At 48.4% G+C, this 19,589-nt stretch overlaps 1 protein-coding gene across 10 annotated transcripts in view; it reads left to right on the top strand.

Annotated features, from left to right (window-relative positions):
* The window catches only part of MAG (myelin associated glycoprotein), a 76,318-nt gene that overhangs the window by 17,068 nt on the left and 39,661 nt on the right, over window positions 1–19,589 (top strand). For 3 of the 10 annotated variants that reach the window (XM_083455213.1, XM_083455211.1, XM_083455216.1), the window contains exon 2: window positions 14,430–14,503. The exons of 4 other annotated variants lie outside the window; for them this stretch is intronic. The gene's annotated coding sequence lies outside the window, so the exon portion shown is untranslated. Of the gene's footprint in view, window positions 1–13,998; window positions 14,504–19,589 lie in introns of those variants that run through there. 3 more of the 10 variants (XM_083455214.1, XM_083455210.1, XM_083455208.1) reach the window with 1 other exon arrangement.

Below are 19,589 nucleotides of genomic sequence, written 5' to 3'. Positions count from 1 at the left end.
GAGCCGATTTGTTCTACAACTAAGCCGTTCGAGAACCAAGGCACCACTGTATACATCCCAAACAGGCAAAAACATGATGAGAAGCAGGACCGGGAAGAGCGGGTGGCCTAGGGAGAGCCCCAGGGGCCACACAGAGAGGCCTGGAGGGCCACATGTGGACCCCAAGTTATGCAGCCCCCAAGCCAAGGAGATAAGTAACTATACAACCTGTAGAAGACGTCTGAAGGCAGCCCTGTATAGGGAAGTTTTTTTAAAACGTTTAATTTTTTTATTATGTTTTTGTATGTGTTGGAAGCCGCCCAGAGTGCCTGGGGCAACTCAGTTGGGCAGGGTATAAATAATAAAACTGTTATTTTTATTATGGAATAGGACATCCCTATTTTCATCTGAGAAATATTGGAGGGTATGAAGACATTTTTCTTTCAACAACTCATTCTACCTCGATGATAGGCTCTGCCAGAGCTGTTCTTATTATGTTTGTAAATTGCCTTGACAAACATGTTAGAATGCAATTCATTAATATTAATAATAATTATAATTATAATAATTCCAGAAGGTTGGCCTGGTGGCCTGGAAACCACAACACTGCTTACACAAAGCACATGTAATACGCACACTTAAAGCACATGTCTTTCCCCAAAGCATCCTGAGAACTGTAGTTTACCCCCATGAGCTATAATACCCAGCACCCTTAACAAACTACAATTCTCAGTATTCTTTAAGTGGAGGGGAGAGAGAATGTGCTTTAAAACATATGTTGTGTACACAACTTGAGCGTTATGACAAATGGTTGAAAGAGCTGAATTTAGTTCAGCCCAGAGAAGGAAAATTAAGGAGAGAGAGCTTTCTTCTAAGATCTGGAGGGCTGTTTGGTTGCTTTTTGGTTGTTTGATGGGGGTGTTGAGTGGTTGTTCTCGCAGTAGCCTGCTTTGTGTGGGCATTTCGTGTGTTGCAGTGAGGTTATGAGCCTCACCGTTTTTCCGTCTGTGAAATGGGTCTATTGTGGTTCCCACGAGTGTTCCTGAGAATTCCAAATGTGCTATACGGTTGAGCTGCTGCCCTTTTCCATAGGAAGCTATCTTATGCTGAATCAGTATTATACAGAGTTGAGTCTCCAGCATTTCATAGAATCATAGAGTTGGAAGAGACCACAAGGGCCATCGAGTCCAACCCCTTGCCAAGCAGGAAACACCATCAGAGCACTCCTGACATGTGTTTGTCAAGCCTCTGCTTAAAGACCTCCAAAGAAGGAGACTCCACCACACTCCTTGGCAGCAAATTCCACTGTCGAACAGCTCTTACTGTCAGGAAGTTCTTCCTAATGTTTAGGTGGAATCTTCTTTCTTGTAGTTTGGATCCATTGCTCCGTGTCCGCTTCTCTGGAGCAGCAGAAAACAACCTTTCTCCCTCCTCTATGTGACATCCTTTTATATATTTGAACACGGCTATCATATCACCCCTTAACCTCCTCTTCTCCAGGCTAAACATGCCCAGCTCCCTTAGCCGTTCCTTATAAGGCATCGTTTCCAGGCCTTTGACCATTTTGGTTGCCCTTCTCTGGAAACGTTCCAGTTTGTCAGTGTCCTTCTTGAACTGTGGTGCCCAGAACTGGACACAGTACTCCAGGTGAGGTCTGATGAGAGCAGAATACAGTGGCACTGTATACAGTGGCAGGGAATCTGTCCCAGCCCTGCGTGAAAATCCCTGGGCTTTGTATGCAGCCACCTTTGCATGCAGAGCAGGTGGCCTAATCTATGTGTCTTCTCCTTCGAAACCTCAGAGCTGGTGGAAAGGATTATCTCCATCAATGGCTCCATCTAGGTGCCGCTGTTGCCAACACTCCTTTTTTCACCCCCTTTGGTGGTGTTCCTGTGCCCTGAACGGCTACTTGGCAAGTGAATAAAATTTGGCAGCCAAACTGTTTCTCAGCAGGGAGGGAAAACGATAAGGGGAAGTTTCAGCTGCTGAGTTTCAGCTTGTTTCCTCATCCTTCTCCCACAGAGTAATTGCCTCTGATATTCCTCCTTCGATGCACTCCATGCTAATTTCTGTTCTTCTCCATCTACATACTGTAATTATCCCAGAGCAATTATAGTCTGCCTTCCTACTACTTTGCCCCTCACCCATCCTGATTTTCAGGAGATGGGTGCCTTTTTACCCTTTGGCTGACTCCTCCTTACTGGACAGCAGCCACCAGCTGAGTCTCTTTTCAGCCCTGCTACAAAAAAACAAACAAACCAGATTTCTGAGCTTATTCACTAGAGAGCAGCGGTAGGCAACCTAAGCCCTGGGTCCCATCTCCTTCTCAATCTGGCCTGCGGACGGTCTGGAAATCAGTGTGTTTTTACATGGGTAGAATCTGTGCTTTTATTTAAAATGCATCTCTGGGTTGTTTGTGGGGTATAGGAATTCTTTCATTCCCCCCCCCCAATATAGTCCGGCCCATCACGTGGTCTGAGGGACAGTGGACCGGCCCACAGCTGCAAAAGGTTGCTGACCCCTGCTATAGAGCATCAAGCATCAGGAGCTGTCTATCTGGCCAGCCAGAGTTTATGATTTCAGCAGTCGGGGGTGCCAGACTTGCGGAGGGGATGCCTGGGCTGCCTGCACAGCTACAGTGGTACCTCGGGTTACATACGCTTCAGGTTACAGATGCTTCAGGTTACAGACTCTGTTAACCCAGAAATATTACCTTAGGTTAAGAACTTTGCTTCAGGATGAGAACAGAAATTGTGCTCCGACAGCTTGGCGGCAGCAGGAGGCCCCATTAGCTAAAGTGGTGCTTCAGCTTAAGAACAGTTTCAGGTTAAGAACGGACCTCCAGAACGAATTAAGTACCGTATTTTTCGCACCAAAGGGCGCACCGGACCATAGTTTTTAGGGGGGGAAATCAAGAAAAAAATATTTCCCCCCCCCCAGCCCCAAAGAGCAGCGTACAGGCTGCACACAACCTCTCCCTGCCAGAGGGGTTGCGTGCAGCTATGGAACAAGCCAAGGCAGCGAGTGGAATGGATCCTGCTCGCTGTTTTGGCTTCCCCTTTAGCCCCGTGCAGCCTCTCCCTCCCGGGAGAGGCTGCGTGGGTCTAAAGAATCCATAGCCCCATGCAGCCTCTCCTTCCCGGAGGGGTTGCGCGCAGCTATGGAAGAAGGCAAGGCAGCGAGTGGGATGGATCCCGCTCGCTGTTTTGGCTTCCCCTTTAGCCCCGTGCAGCCTCTCCTTGCCAGGAGACGCTGCGCAGGGCTAAAGAAGCCATAGCCCCGTGCAGCCTCTCCCTGCCGGGGGGGTTGCGCATTGCTATGGCACAAGCCTGCATTCGCTCCATAGGACGCACACACATTTCCCCTCAATTTTTGGAGGCGAAAAACTGTGTCCAATAGAGCGAAAAATACGGTACTTAACCCGAGGTACCACTGTACTGCCCACCCAACACCTAAAACAAGCAGCCCAAACCGTTCATCTCCCCACTTAAAGTTGGCAGCACTGAACATTGTAGGTGCAGGACTGAGGGGTCGGCTAGAGGACCTCTAGGCGCCCTTCCACCCTATAGATGCCTGATTCTGAGACCTGCATGGCCAACGTTCCATTAACGTTCAATTTTGCTTTCTGTTTGTGGAGCAACGTATGACATCCGTGTGCCCATTCGAGCGATGTGCAGGCAAGCGATTGCGTTGAAACCCACAACATGCAAATGTCTAATCCTATAGGGCAGGGCCAAATCATGGACGCAAGAATGAAAGAAGAAGTTGCAGGATCAGGCCAATGGCCCGCCTAGTCCAGCATCCTGTTCTCACAGTGGCCAATCAGATCCCTGCGGGAAACCAGCAAGCAGGATTCGGGCACAAGGACACTTTCCACTCCTGTGGTTTCCAGCAAGTAATATTCAGAAATATTCATCCCTCCAGCTGTTGCGGCAGAGCCTAGCCATCATGCATTGCTAGTAGCCATGGGTAGCCCTCTCTTTCACAAATTGGTCTAATCCTTTTTTGTTGTTGTTAAAAAATCTAGTTTTTATAGAAGGTTTTTTTGTGATACAAAAAACAAGCAAGGAAAGATACATATACTGTGGTGCCTCCACTTTCAATTCATAGAGTCTTTTTCATGGTTTGTTTGCATTCGGTGTGCCATCTTATTTGGTGGCTGTCTTTAATAATAATAATAATAATTTTTTATTATTTATATCCCGCCCTCCCCAGCCGAAGCCGGGCTCAGGGCGGCTAACAACAATAAAATAATACAACATTCTAAATCATTTCATTATAAAATTAATTCAAATCAAATTGATGGCAACCATTGGGCTAGAGTTCTGTGCAGGTTGCCAGAGGAGGGAGTCAGGCTGTGCCCTGGCCAAAGGCCTGGTGGAACAGTTCTGTCTTGCAGGCCCTGCGGAAAGATGTCAAGTGCCGCAAGGCCCTAGTCTCTTGTGGCAGAGCGTTCCACCAGCCTGCAGCGGTGAGTTCCACAGAGTAACCGTGCTCTGGTGGGGGCTGTCATCCCAAAGCAAAACAAAACCTGACGGGCACCCAGTTGGGGAAGTCCGTTCTGGAACGTTATCTTTTATCACCCCACCCACCTCCGGACCATCTCACTCTGCCCCTTTGCGAGCTCATGTGAGCATCCCCACGAAGGCCTGCCTGTTTACTCGGCTGCGAAAGCAACACGATTGAGTTCACCATGGCAATGTGCACAATGCGCACGGGCCCAGGCAGACGGGGAGCTGCTGCTCACAGGAAGTCGGAGCTCGTTCCCCCATATGCTCTGCCGATTGATGCAGATTCACACTAATAATTAGGGCCCTATCCCTGCTTCCTTTACACCAGCAGAGCTCGAGGAGGGTGCAAGAGCTGGAAAGTCAAGGGTAGGGAGGTGGCTCCGTGCCAGTGACTCAGAGTTCAGTACAAAAGCCCGAGCGATTAAAACACACCCTTTTGCCTAATGCCTCTATGTTTGAGGAGCTGGCACAGGGGAAGTCAGCTGGGTCACAGCTGCAGAGGAGGTCTCGCTCTGCAAGGATTGCTTGGCTTGTTAAGCTAAGATGCAGCCACCTCTGGGGGAGGGAAGAGAAATGTGCTTGAGTTTGCCCTTAGAAGAGGGTGAGACAAATTCGTGGAGAGGACCAGTGGCTTCTTGGCACAATGCTCTACCTCCTCTGCCAGAGGCGAAATGCTTCTCTGTATATCGGTTTGCTGGAAGCCGCAGGTGAGGAGAGGTTGTGCTCATCTCTCCTCCTTGATGCTATAGCAAATGGGCCTGATAATAATAATAATAATAATAATAATAATAATAATAATAATAATAAATTTATTTATACCCCACCCTCCCCAGCCAAGACCGGGCTCAGGGCAGCTAACACCAAATATAAAAACAATTGATTGAAATACAGCTAAAAAAACAAGATTAAAATACAATATTAAAACATTAAAATGCAGCATCATTTCAGTGGAAACTCAATCAAAAACTTTTGGGGGGATAAAATGTCAAGTTTTTACTGGGCTGTTCTTACATTTCCAAATCCACACTTTCCAAAGCAGTACAAGAACCGAAACAGAGCCATCCTTCGAGAGTCACGTGAAGAGTAGGTGGGTTCCCACGAGGCAAGACACCGTGATAACAGCAAGAAGAAGAAGAAGAAGAAGAAGAAGAAGAAGAAGAAGAAGAAGAAGAAGAAGAAGAGTTTGGATTTGATATCCCTCCTTTCACTCCCCTTCAGGAGTCTCAAAGCGGCTAACATTCTCCTTTCCCTTCCTCCCCCACAACAAACACTCTGTGAGGTGAGTGGGGCTGAGAGACTTCAGAGAAGTGTGACTGGCCCAAGGTCACCCAGCAGCTGCATGTGGAGGAGCGGGGAACCCGGTTCCCCAGATTATGAGACTACCGCTCTTAACCACTGCACCACACTTTTATTGAACTACATAACTGGGAAACGGGGGCAAAGCAACTGCTTATATAAATCCCTGAAAGCCTGGGCCACTCCCACTCCCAACGTGATTGGCTGTCTAAACTTCCAAGCTGCAAATCACGACTCAGAGTTCAAGGGCCAATGGCAGAGGCCCAAATCCTGAAATGTTCTGTGATTGGACGTCATGTCTTGAATCAGAACACAGGAGCTCAGATTCCTTAGTGCAGACTGAATACATAATATCAGGCCTCCCTGAATTTTGCATTACTTTGTCCTCCAGCCAGGGATATGTGCAAAAACATACGTGTCCTGCTGTGAAGCATGCCTAAAAATGCACGTATAAGGAAAATCAACATTCAAAAATGCATTATATCAGGGGAAACTGCTTTGCAAGTATACATGTTAGGTGAAATACAGATCTGTATACAGATCTGTGTACATTCAGATAAATTTGCACTAAAAGGCTGGTTAGATTTCCTGAGCACATTAGGGGGAAAATTGCACGCAAATTGCATGGAAATGGAAGCCAAAATTGTCTGATTCACCTTCCAGATGTTGTTGGACTCCAACTGTCATCAGGCTCCTCATCCCTGTGATAGGACACTGGACATAGACCTAGAAGTTTGGGGCTCCTGTTCTAATTCTGCCAAGGACAACATGAGTCCATTAAAGTCTTTCTTTAAGCCTCAGTTGCCCAGTCTGTGAAACGGCTATAGCAATAACTGACATTCCTCGTGGGTTGTCAGAATTAAACGTATTTCCAAATAATGGTTCACGTGCATCTGTTTCTTTATCACGGGAATCAAGAACCTCTGCCCTCCCAGATGTCAGAGCTTATCCACACAGCAGCAAAACATGCATTTGCACCTGCTTGTCTCCCCATGAATACAGGCGCAGCCGCAGGATCCCATTGTTGACCCATCCCATTCCTGACTCCGACCTTCTGCACACTTCTAAATTCAGCGTTTCTCAATCCTAGCCCTTTCAGACTTCCCAAGAATTGGGGGAAAAAACCCCACCTTGCATTTAAAGTGGGTGTTGCAGACTAGGAGAACACTGAGGAGGGGGAAGGTATCATGTGGAAGGCCGTACATTAATGTGGGCAGAAGCGAGTGCCGATCCACATTATGCTCCTGTGTGGACAAACCCTGCTGTTGGACACCAACTCCCATCAGTCCCAGCCGGCATAGCCAGTGGCCAAGGATGCTGGAAGTTGTTATCCAACATCTGGAGGGCCACAAGTTTCGCCCTCTCCTATATCAAAATAGACCCTTCTCAGCACGAGACCCTACTGAACCAGCCAGCGAAGACAACACCCGGAAAATGGGCAAAATGGTCCTATATTCCGTTTCAGTCTGGGTATAGACTGTGCATGGTCTGAAGGCACACGATGCAGGTTCCTTGCAGAAACTTAGCAGGTCTGGATTCTGCCTGCACAGGAAGACGGTCAGCAAAGCCTGTGCGCACCAGCCTGACTTCCACCAGGGGAGAAAGGTGGGATATAAGTAAACTAAGGGTCCCTCAAGATAGCCTTTTCGTTGTGCTTTTGTGATTATTTGTGCTCAGGATGGCATCAAGGTAGTAATACACAATTTCACTTTCAATACCGTTTGCTTCTGCAAAGGTTTTAGGCTGGACATACTTCTTTGTTCCCAATCAGTGTGTGTCCCATTGCAGAGATCATGCAGCTTTTTACACCACAAATGTCCTGGGTTTGGGGGTTTGTCCCACTTTTGTTGCACCACAGTAAAACTTTGAGGTTGCGGGGGCGGGCGGAAGGTTGCAGTTAAGTAAAAAGTAATTCTTTATGAAATAAAAATAGAGTGCATCTTCTCCAGACAGCAACAACGCTGTAACAAAATAATAATAATAATAATAATAATAATAATAATAATACTTTTATTGTCAATGTACAAGCTGTGTACAATGAAATTAACTGAGCCTGGGGAAGCTCAGGGAAGCAATGCAGAATGACTAATACAGTGGGATTATATAGAATCATAGAATTGTAGAGTTAGAAGGAATCCCAAGGATCATCTAGTCCAACCCCCTGCAATGAAGGGATCCTGCCCACAGCCATCCCTGAGTGGGCTCAAATCTCCAACCTTCTCGTTAACAGCCTGACGCACCGACCCATTGCGCCACAGAGACCTCTCTGCAGACAGTTCAGTATAACTGAGCCAGTGTGGTGTAGTGGTTAAGAGCAGTAGTCTCGTAATCTGGGGAACCGGGTTCGATTCCCCGCTCCTCCACATGCAGCTGCTGGGTGACCTTGGGCCAGTCACACTTCTCTGAAGTCTCTCAGCCCCACTCACCTCACAGAGTGTTTGTTGTGGGGGAGGAAGGGAAAGGAGAATGTTAGCCGCTTTGAGACTCCTGAAGGGGAGTGAAAGGCGGGATATCAAATCCAAACTCTCAGTATAAACCCACCAGCAGTGCAGCATTATTGCATCAATGACTTGTTGCAGAATTACACCCACCCACAGACACAAAAACCACCTGTAATGCAAAGTGTGTCTGCTGAGGTGCTGTAAACATGGATTAGTTCCTTTTTGGGGCTAGATAATTGCTTGCTGCTGTCATCTAGATTGTTCAGCTGTTGCTGTGCTCTACCCCAGAAGCGGCTGCATTTCATGAGCAATTGTTGGACGGGGAGGAGGAGACCATTTTCCATTCTGGAGCAACTATGCAGCAGCTCCAGGCTGTTTTGCTCCCGCCTTGTGAATAGTATCACAGTCCCTAACTGTCACCGAGTGAAGGACACTCATGGTGCAATTTGCAAAATGATCCAGCAGAGGAAGGGGAGGGTGGAATTCTGTGGAGGCAGACACACACAGAGAGAGGATAGGATGTTGTAGATTCCCCGGCAATGGATATGTTGGTGGCTTGGAAACACGGGGGACCATTAAACAGGGATCTTTTGTGACTTAACTGTGTTTTCCTGGGTCTGGGGAGGTGTGCCTGCCCACAGTAAGGAGGGGGACAACGTGAAGAATGCGTTTTTGGGCGTGTCAGGAATGCCTCCCAGTAGAAAGGCTCAATTGGAGGAGATTGTGCTCTGATGAACGCAGCCAGAGAAATGGATTCACTGTGCGTCAGATCAGCACAAAAACCATCCCCGCCCCCCAGCCAAACTGGAAAACGCAGGAATCCTGACTCCAGAGCACCTTACCCATTAGGCCCCGATCTCCTCTTGTCCAGAGAAGGAAGAGCTGTGGCGCAGCGTTAGAGCATCTGCATCGCATGCCCAAGGTCCCAGGTTCAATCCTCGGTATCTCCAGGCCAGTGGCTCGTCTAGTCCAGCATCCTATTCTCACAGCGGCGAAACAGACGCCTGTGGAAAATACACAAGCAGGATCTGAGCGCAAGAGCCCTCTCCCCTTCTACCATTTCCAGGAACTGATATTCAGAAGCATGGCTGCCTCCAGCTGGGCTCGTAGCCATCGACAGCGTTATCCTCCATGAATTTATCCAATCCTCTTTTATAGCCTTCCAAGTTAGTGACCGTCACTGCCTCCTGCAAGAGCAAGTTCCATAGTTTTAACAATATGCTGCGAACCAGCTCTCCATAGCCATCACGTGGGAATGTTCAGGGTGGAAGGAAAGGATATATTGTTTATTTATATCCTTCCTAACAAAGTGAAGTTCCTTTACTTAGCAAAGTTACATTCCCCCTTTTTACTTGCACAGCAGATAGCTGGTTGCAAGTTCATGTGAGCCTCTCCCTATTATACAATTCAATCTATCTTCAGATTGAATTGTATGTTCCCTTGAATCCCTCTTAAAAGAATAAAGATGCCACAGTCTTATTCAAAGTCAATAGAAGAATCAGGTAGGTAGCCATGTTGGTCTGACGCAGTAGAAATATATAATAAATAAATAAAATTGTCCAGTAGCACCTTAGAGACCAACTAAGTTTGTTCTTGGTATGAGATTTTGAGAAGGGCACTGTTGGCATTTGATAGCTGAAGAATTGGGCATGCACATGAAAGCTCATACCAAGAACAAACTTAGTTGGTCTCTAAGGTGCTACTGGACAATTTTTTATAGATACCGTGGTACCCTGGGTTAAGAACTTAATTCGTTCTGGAGGTCAGTTCTTAACTCGAAACTGTTCTTAACCTAAGGTACCACTTTAGCTAATGGGGCCTTCTGCTGCTGCCGCCGCGTGATTTCTGTTCTCATCCTGAAGCAAAGTTCTTAACCTGACGTACTATTTCTGGGTTAGTGGCGTCTGTAACCTGAAGTGTCTATAACCTGAAGCATCTGCAACCCGAGGTACCACTGTATATATATTTCAATAAAAGAAGTTTACTTACATCAGTTCACAGTTGGATCTCTGAAGGCAGACTTAGTTACAAATATGTACATGTGGATCTACCCCATATGGGAAAGTAATCCCAGTGCTTCTGCTAGCTGAGAGCTACCAGAGCAGTCCTAGCTAAAAAGCTGGTCAAACAAAAAAGGAAGTCAAAAAGGGGAAAGGTTGCTACATGACTTGTCCTTTTGTTACCTGGACAGGTTAGGGCATGCCCACCTTCTGTCACATGCAAAAGGAAGGATGCTCCAGCCAGGAGGAACAGGAAGTTTCGAATGGCTGGACCAAACATTCCCTCACATGTCTTCTCTAGCATTTCAAGGAATGTTGTACTTGACTGCCTCTCATGGATCGCATCCCACACAACATATATCACTGTCATATATAAACCACTTCCCCTCCCTGCCCTAATATATGCCGATCATCTGCTGGGAGAGGAAAGAGTGGAAAAGGAGGGTGGGACAGAGAAATAGAATGGGGTGGGGGCTGGGATTCTGAACAGGGAGCACTCCGCGCTGCAACATTTGGTTGAAGCTCCCTCTTCTCCTAATAGCCAATGGCCATTGATTCCACACCTGGAAAGAGAAAATAGACGGTTCCACTTCTGAAAATAGAGTGTTCTCACCTCCAGCATCTTGCAGACAAAAATAGGGAAACTTGTGTGTGTGTATGCAGGTGATACTTTCACAGCCTAAGCATTACTGAGTGTATGGTACATGTGCGCACACAGTGATGCATAGCTTCCCTGCCTTCCAAATGTTGCATTAATTTGCTCGAAGAGAACTTATACTGCATTGGCTTTCAAAGCAGCCTTTCCCGAGAACGCAGAAGAGAAGGTTCGTCATTGGATCTGACTGCTCTTACCTAGGATGAGCTGCAGCAACCACATTTGGTGACCTATATAGTATCCGGAGGGGCGGTTTTAGGGGGGCTGTGAGGGTAACGGCATTCTGACTCTTTGCACCCATGCACATGCATTTGAGTGCGCACGCCCTACAACCAAGAGATCCGCTCAGATATTTAACTTTTGGAGTCCCTGGAAAGGAGCCTGATGCCTGGAGAACTCAATCTCTATTCACACAAAAGCAAATATAGGGACAACAAAATAGGGCAATTAGGGCATCAGTAGCACCATGGTCCTCTCTTTGGGGTGAGGAGTCGTAGCTCAGGGCTCCTTCAGGCAACCTATTTATTGATCACAGACCCTACTTTGCTCGAACAAATCTTATGTGGTGGTTAGACTAATGTGTAGTCGTTTTTGTGTGTTTGTTTCGTTTTGTTTATATGAGCATTCATCCTGCGCTCATCTTGATTTCCTGGTGGGGTGTTTACATGTCTTCCCATTAATTGCAGGTTCATCCTACGCATTTCCCCTCCACTTTCCTAACAGCAAACAGTCTGATTCATTTTTAGTGGAGATTTGTTGTAATCCACTTTAAATGCACAAACCAACAGCCCCTCCAGACATCCTTTTGGATTGCACATTCATGATGCTCTTATGGTGGCTGCACATGTTCCCGCTTTCAATGCTGTTTGACCCTGCAAAAGTTTCAGAGTGGACATCCTGCTTCATTTCCAAGCAGTGGACATCCCATAACCTCCCTCTGAAGTCCTGTAGCGTTTTATACCCAAAATGTTCCTGTTTACTTATTTTTGACCTGCTTAGTTACACTATAGCCCTTCCAGACAGGAAGTAAAGTGGCAGCATTGGGGAAGCACCCTAGAATAAAGTGAAGCAGAATAAATCCACTGCTATTGCAATAATACAGTGGTACCTCGGGTTACATACGCTTCAGGTTACATATGTTTCAGGTTACAGACTCCGCTAACCCAGAAATAGTGCTTCAGGTTAAGAACTTTGCTTCAGGATGAGAACAGAATTTGTGCTCCGGCAGCGTGCCGGCAGCAGGAGGCCCCATTAGCTAAAGTGTTGCTTCAGGTTAAGAACAGTTTCAGGTTAAGAACGGACCTCCGGGACGAATTAAGTACTTAACCCGAGGTACTACTGTAGTCTCCTTCTGCACTATACATTTAATGCAATATTGTATCAGTGTGAACAGCCATGGCTTCCTGCAAAGAATCTTGGGGACTGTAGTTTGTTAAGGGTGCTGGGAGTTGTTAGGAGACCCCAGTTCCCTTCATAGATTTACAACTTCCACAGCGGTTTAAAAATCTAGTCACTCTTACCAGGGAACTCTGGGAATTGCAGCTCTGGGAGAAAAATACAGATCTCCTAACAACTCTAACCACCCTGAACAAACTACAGTTCCCAGTATTCTTTTGGGGAAGCCATGACTGTTTAAAGTGGTATGGTGCTGTTTAAAATGTATAGTTCAGAGGGGGCCTTATTGTGTTAAGAACATGCTGTACAATAGGGTGACCAGACGTCCCCGGTTCCCGGGGACAGTCCCCAGATTTGCAAATCTTTCCCCGGACGAATTCCGTCCCCGGAATGTCCCCAGATTTGCAAATCTGTCCCCGGGAAACGTGGCAGCTGCAGCCTCAGCAGCCCGGAGCCAGCCTGGTAGCGCAGTTGGCTCTGGTTGGATTCAGGAGCTGCTCACTGCTTGCTGCCACCGCCACTGCCACAGGGGAACTGGGGACGTCCGGCGGTACAGATCTCCTGCCCCCTTCCCCCTATGTTTTGACAGATCGGGGGAGGCTCAGGAGTTGCAAGTGGGCGGCCGCTGCCCAGGAGGGGCGCAAGGTGAGCAGTCTCTCTGTCAGGCAAGGTGCAAAGCCCTTCAGTCAAAACAAAGGGGGAAGCGGGCAGGAGACTGGGAGGAGGCTCGGGAGTCACGGGCAGGCGGCATGCAGTTGCCCAGTTTTTTAAAAACTCTGCGCATTTATGTTTCACAGGGTGCGAAAGAAGGGCTTTGCACCTTGCCCGGCAGAGAAGCCCCGCACCTTGCGCCCCTCCTGAGCAATGGCGCACCACCTGCACATGACTCCCGAGCCGTCCTCAATCTCCTGTCCCCTTCCCCTTGTTTTGACAGATCGGGGGAGGCTCAGGAGTCGCAGGCAGCCCAGTTTTTCAAAAACGCTGCGCATTTATGTTTCACAGGGTTTTGCACCTTTATACAATATGCATGTGTGCTTGGGCCCAGGGTCTTTTGCCTCACCATCCCCACTACTGACTCCCTGTTGCTACTCAGCTTCCAAAATAATAATAATAACAATAAATTCCCTGGATTCATTGGAAAAAAAATCTGGTAAGCATATGTAGAATGTACCCAACATTAAAGAAATCCACCAGTCTGGTAGGGCCCCTAACATTCCGGTTTGCACTTTAATCCCACCCACAAAATATTGATGGCCCGCAGGCACTTTCAGCGGTTGGGCACATATTTTTCATGCTAAAGCTTCAATCCCTGGCAAGTCTAGTTAAAAGGCAGCAGTCCGGAGTTGGGGGAGGCCCTCTCCTCCCTGAGACCCCTGGAGAGTCAATCGTAAACCAATTCATGTGTCCGGAAGGAAAAACATCTTCCTATGTGCCTGGTCGCTCATGCAGACCTCGGCCCCTCTCCCAGAATTCAGTGCAGAAGCTAGGATCTCATGCTGCTCTCAGGCAGGCAAGCTGCTCAGGATAACAGGTATTTAGCTGATTGCTAGATAATGGCACAACGCAAGAAGCAGGAGAGCAGGCGGATGAGAATTAAAAACCGGCTCCTTTTAGGGGAGTCCCAAGGCCCAGCCCAAATCACATCCACCCACAAGAGAGGAAGGAAGATGTGCTGCGAGAGAAGCAGCCAATGTACTAAGCCAAGCATCCCCCCCCCCACTTGCAGCAGCCTGTCTTTTCACTCTCCCCCCCCCCCAACACGCACACATAGCCGGTGGAATTTGTGTGTGGGCTCCGCTTGCAGAAATGCAGAGCTGACATAGTCGGGCACCCACTGACACTCGCGTGCCCAGGAAGCTGCCTGCTCTGCCCAGATTCCACCTACGGATGCTGAGCCACCCTTGAGATCTCTTAGAAGCCCACAGGCAGGGTGGCAATTGTCCTGGGACAGAAGGGTCTGCAGCATCACTTCAACCCCGGCTAGGACTCCATCGTCCCTCTTTGCTGCTGTCCATCAGGCCCAAGTGCCCTGTCTCTGTTTGTAGCCGGCAGCATCAGGACCAGAGGTTCCGCTTCCATCTGCTGACTCCAAGGTGGAAATCTTTTTTGCCCTTCTGAGACAACCCGGTTCAGCTTGCTCTTTTCCTTCCAGATCCCCACCCCGTTGGTCCAAACTCGATGCTGGAAGCATCAACAGGAGAGAACGCCTGTCGACGCTGCTAAAAGGTAAGTTTCATCGGAGCAGCGGGAGTTTCTGTCTCTGTAGAGTTTGGCAGGACCCCTTCAGGGGTTCTTGCAGAGTTGTTTTCCTAAGATTAAGCCCAGCCTGAATATAAAAACCAGAAGGATGCTTGTTTGTTAGCTGGGTTTCCAGACCCAGCAGTCCTGGTGGAAGCATTGTCACAAACTCTGCTTTCGGCTCTGCCCACATGCAAACAGCCAGTGTGGTGTGGGGGTTTGGGTGTTGTTGGACTAAGGTCTGGGAGAACTGGGTTCGAATCCCTACCCTGTTGCGAAGCCCATTGGGTAACCTCTGGCTTGTCCCTGTCTCTCAGCCTAAACTACCTCGCAAGATCGTTGTTGGGATAAACAGGGCGGGGGTAAACCTTGCATGCCACCTTGAGCTCTTTGGAAGAAAGGCGGGCTATACATTAAATGACTAAGTTGCTGAGCCCACTAGGAACCTCTGCCCCTTCTTACGTCACATTAGCAGAACCATGGGCAATATATCTGCCGACACCCCTTTACGTCCTGCCCAACCTGATCACCAGTACAGGGAGTTGCCTGGAAGTCTCAAAGTCTCCTCTGCCCCTTGGGACAGAAGGGCCGGAGGTTTGGGGCCAATTGGCTCCGTCCATCATGCTTTATGTACTGATTGCAACTCCCTTGCTCCATACAAACTGGATGGAACGAATGTGCCTGTTGACTTGGCCAGATCAGGGGAAAGACGTCGTAACTGGGAGGGGGAAAAATCTGGGGTAAGGATTGATCTTCATCTAAGGCAGTGAAATAGCTTGATATTTGGCCCTGGGCTGGGTCCCTGTTTCTTGTGTGTCTCTCTGTCCTTGGGAGGAAGAGAGACCCTGGCACGGTGTTACAATGTGAGCTCTGCAGGTAGAAAGTCTCCCGTTCAATTCCTGGCATCGCCTGTTTTTTTAAAAGCCCTCTCTCTGCCTGAAACTGTGCAGACCCACTAGCCAGACAGAGGAGGCAAAACTGATCTGGAGGTGAACGTGAGCAGTCTGGCTTTGGTGTAGCTCCCGGTGCTTTCGGGCCACAGAGGTCAGGGCAGGATCTGTGCTGGTGCTAAAGAAGCCTGTCTATAAAATCGCGCCTGCCTCCTGCGACTGTTCTCCGTTCTGGAAGGAGACACAAATGTGCTTTGTTTTGTTTGCTCTGCAAGCGGGGACAATCAGCTTGTTTATCCGCGCGAAGCCTGTCTGGGGAGAGGTAGGGTGATGCCAGCCCCTGGGAAACGAAAGGGGCCTGATCCCCTAGATTGATGGGTCTGAACAGACATCCACCCTGATCATCGCTAAGGGGGCTTGTTTCCCTTGGCTCTGGGGGTGAGATGGACCCTTCCTGGAGGAAGAAACGGAGCGTCTGCTGACAGTTATCTTGATGGCATTGGGCAGGAGCACTGTTCAAAGGCTGGGTGGACAGACTCTGACATCGAAAGCAGAGGACAATGATGAGAGGGTGGAGGTGTTCAAAATGGAGCGTGGAGAGCCCTAAGGGGACACAGCATGCCTGTCTGTCTGTTGGGTGCCTGTCTTCGCCTGTGTCATTTCAGATGTCTGTAGAGAAAGGGGCGGCGATTTTGTGGGGGAGCAGATTTCAGCAGGATTCCGTGGTCTGTTCTTGAACTGCATATAAAGAGGAGCCCTGTTTATGCCCACTCAGAAGGGGCATAAACAAAGCCCCCTGGGTTTTAGAGTACTTGCTCTCAGTAATGTAGGGATCGGACAGCTGTGGCTTCCTGGAAGTTCATTGAGTTTAGAGCTGGAAAGGGACCCTGAGAGTCATCTAGTCCACCCCTCTGCAATGCAGGAATCTCAGCTAGATCACACATGACAAATGGCCATCCAACCTCTGCTGAAAAACCTCCAAGGAGCCCCAGCCAGCATGGCCGGTGGTCAGGGATGATGGAGGCTGTAAGTCAGCAACATCTAAAGGGCCCTCGCTTCCCTGCTCAGTTAGGGATTGCATCTTCAGTTGCTAGAAAGCAGAATACACCTCCCCTCCCCCTCCCCTGCCACAAAAGCATAAATGGTGACTGTTATTAAATCTCCCAACAACTTCAGCAATTTTCTTTAAACAGATTTTTAAAAAGCAATTTTATGAAAACAGCAATTTTATTAAAACAAAATAGGAAAGAGAGGTGTGCTTTTGAACTGCAGATCTGGAACGCAGGCCTCTTTCCTTGTTTGTAACTCTCCAAATGTTTCTGGACTCCAGCTCCCATCGTCCATGCACATCTCCTATGCTGGCTGGGGCTGTTGGGACCCTGAGTCCAGCAGCATCTGAAAGGTCACTCGTTCTCCATCACTAGATATTAGCAACGCAAGGCAGCAGCTTTCTTGGTGGAGCAGAGCCACAGGAGTGGCCTCCCAGGGTCAGCACCCCTGCTGCTTACCAAGAGCAGGGAGGTCCAAGGTGGCAGCAAGGTCAGAGGCATTGGTGGAGCCTACCTGGGGCACCTGCCAGAAGGCTATCCTTGCAGCTCCACCTCACTGAGCAAGCCACACCTGTAACCACCATCGCCAATGTCACAGTTCCACCACCAGGGGGCGTTCATCAGAACAGGGCCTTTTCTGTGGTTGCACCCTCAATATGAAGTATAATTTGCGCCAAAATTTGTCCAGGCATTTATGGGACGTTAGTCCACTGCTACACATGGATGTGCTGGAATTTTTATTCTGGGTTGTATTTGAGTTTTGCTTGCATTTAGAAAAATGGCCCTAAATTATCCATGTCCATTGATTTCTGTATATTTAATATATATTGTGACTCACTCTTATTTTGCCTGGATTGTTGTTTCAATTTTTGTTTTAAATTATGTTGTAACACATCACAGGATCACCAGTGAGCAGACTTGGTTGACAGTGCCCTAAACTGAATAAATAACTTTACAATCTTTTGCCTATCTGCTTGGAAGCAAGTCCTACAGAGTTCACTCGGGGCAGAGGTGGGGAGCTTGGGGCCCTCTCAATGTTGCCGAACTACAACTCCCATTACCCCTCGCCATTGGCCATGCCGCTGGGGCTGATGGGAGTTGGGAGTCCAACAGCATCTGTAGGACCACAGGTCAGCCGCCTCTGACTTAGGGCTCGCTTCCAGCTTGCAACAGTGTACAGAGCAGAAATAACAGGCACTCTTGAGGAGCAATTGCATATGTTCTGAAACACGAGGATGGTCGGGCACGGGGAAGTCCTGCCAGCCCTCCCTAAAAAGCACCCCAAACCTTGTGGCAGGGAGTTGGGGAGGGTGGTGGAAGAAGGTTGGGTGAAACGTCATGTGTTCTAACCTATCTGCAGCACCACAAATTTGGCTGAGAATGTATGACGGCCAAAAGGAATGGAGGCGAGGACTTCTAAATAGATCCAGGCTCTGCTGGCCATTCCATCTCTCCAGCAAACCAAAACCCAAACAGCCAGTGTGACTGTAGATTTACAGATAATTTCTGCAACAGGATGTCAGGATGACAGCTCCTTTCCTCCAGCTTCTCTGTGAACCAGCGAGATCCTTTCTCCTCCTCTCCGAGAGAGAAAGGCAGCCAAACTCTCCATCTTTTTAATCGCCTTTCCCAGCTAATCCCTCCTTCTTAAGCAGCCTCTTTCTCAAACCTCAAGAAACACGCGCACAGTCTTCCTGTCGTTTCCATGCCCGTGCCACCCGCCCACCCTGCTCTCTCAGCTCCTTTGCATCCTGCGGGTGCCCTTGCGATAAGATCTCCCTGTGTTTGTAACCTGAGCAAGCGCTGGGAGCAGGCAGGAGCCGAAAGCACCAGGGCAGCCCTGCCATGGCCTTCTGCAGCCGCCCTGGCAGCAACCAGCTGATGGCTCAGCTGCCACAAGCCAAGTATTTTGCCAGATTTGCAGGCAGGCACGGGGAGAGATGAAAACAAGCTACTTTTGTTACTTTTGCTGGGAGCTGTACTAGGGTGGCCCTGTGTCCTGCATTGCAGGGTACGGTCCTTTCTTTGTGTCCTCTGTTTGAAGGGCTTCTTTCAAAATGAAGAAGAACCCTAAGAAGGATATGAGGGCAACACAATGCTTTTATCTGCCTCAATTGCACACGTTTAAATGTCTGGTATGCGTCTGAATCCCTCCCCCAAAATAGTCTGGAGGTACCAACAACCTTTCCCACTATGGTGAGAAGCGGCATAATCCAATTTAAATGACAGGCCAGTAATAATTTTCCAAATTTGCATTTGTGCATATAAATCAGCACATGCAAATCAGCGTCCTATTTTTTGAGGCTGATATGTCAATATGCTAAGCCCACCCGAAGCTTAGCTGTACAGACTTTCAAGCCAAACAGGCAGGCGTGCATTACTCTGTAGCCAGTCACAAGCCTTGCATTTCCGCATCCCCGATCCTGGGCATGTTCTTAGACAAAGATCCCACTGTGTTCCATGGGGCTTACTCCCAAACAAGTGTGCTTAGGAATGGAGCCTTATATATGTAAAACTCATTCCCTCCTGAGTTGCAATAGCTTTCTTAATGAAAACATTGTGCAGCCAAGGGCAGCCATTTTGATTTCCCACAGTGCCCAGGAATGATGTAACACCAGAGGCATTGTGGGAAATAAAAATGGAAGCTCCCAGGTGCTGTATTAAAGGGAGATGTAAGGCAGGAGTGAACCATGGCCCTGCCAGAGGGTGGGATTTGCAGCCGCTGCTAAGGAAGCATGCCACAAGCAGGCACAGGGGGTACACTCAGAGTAAGGAAGGTGTGTCACAGAAGATGTTTCTGGGCTACAGCTTCCACCATCTCTGAGCATTGGCCATGCTGACTGGAGTCCAGCAACATAGAATCATAGAGTTGAAGGGATCCCAAGGATCATCTAGTCCAACCCCCTGAAATGCAGGATTCTCAGCTAAAGTAGATAGATAGAGCTCTGTTCAAAAACTTCCAAGGAAGGAGAGTCCATAACTTCCCAAGGCAGTCCATTTCACTGTGGAACAACTCTTACTGAAATTTCTTCCTGATTTTGAGTCGGAATCTCCTTTCTTGCAACTTGGAGCCATTGGATCGAGTCCTACCCTCCAGAGCAGGGGAAAACAAGCTTGCTCCATCTTCCATGTGAC

Source organism: Podarcis tiliguerta, assembly GCF_965153285.1.
Source record: "Podarcis tiliguerta genome assembly, chromosome: 8".
Taxonomy (NCBI): Eukaryota; Metazoa; Chordata; class Lepidosauria; order Squamata; family Lacertidae; genus Podarcis; species Podarcis tiliguerta.
Note: the sequence above shows the minus strand (reverse complement) of the source record. Positions and strands in the feature narration are given on the sequence as shown.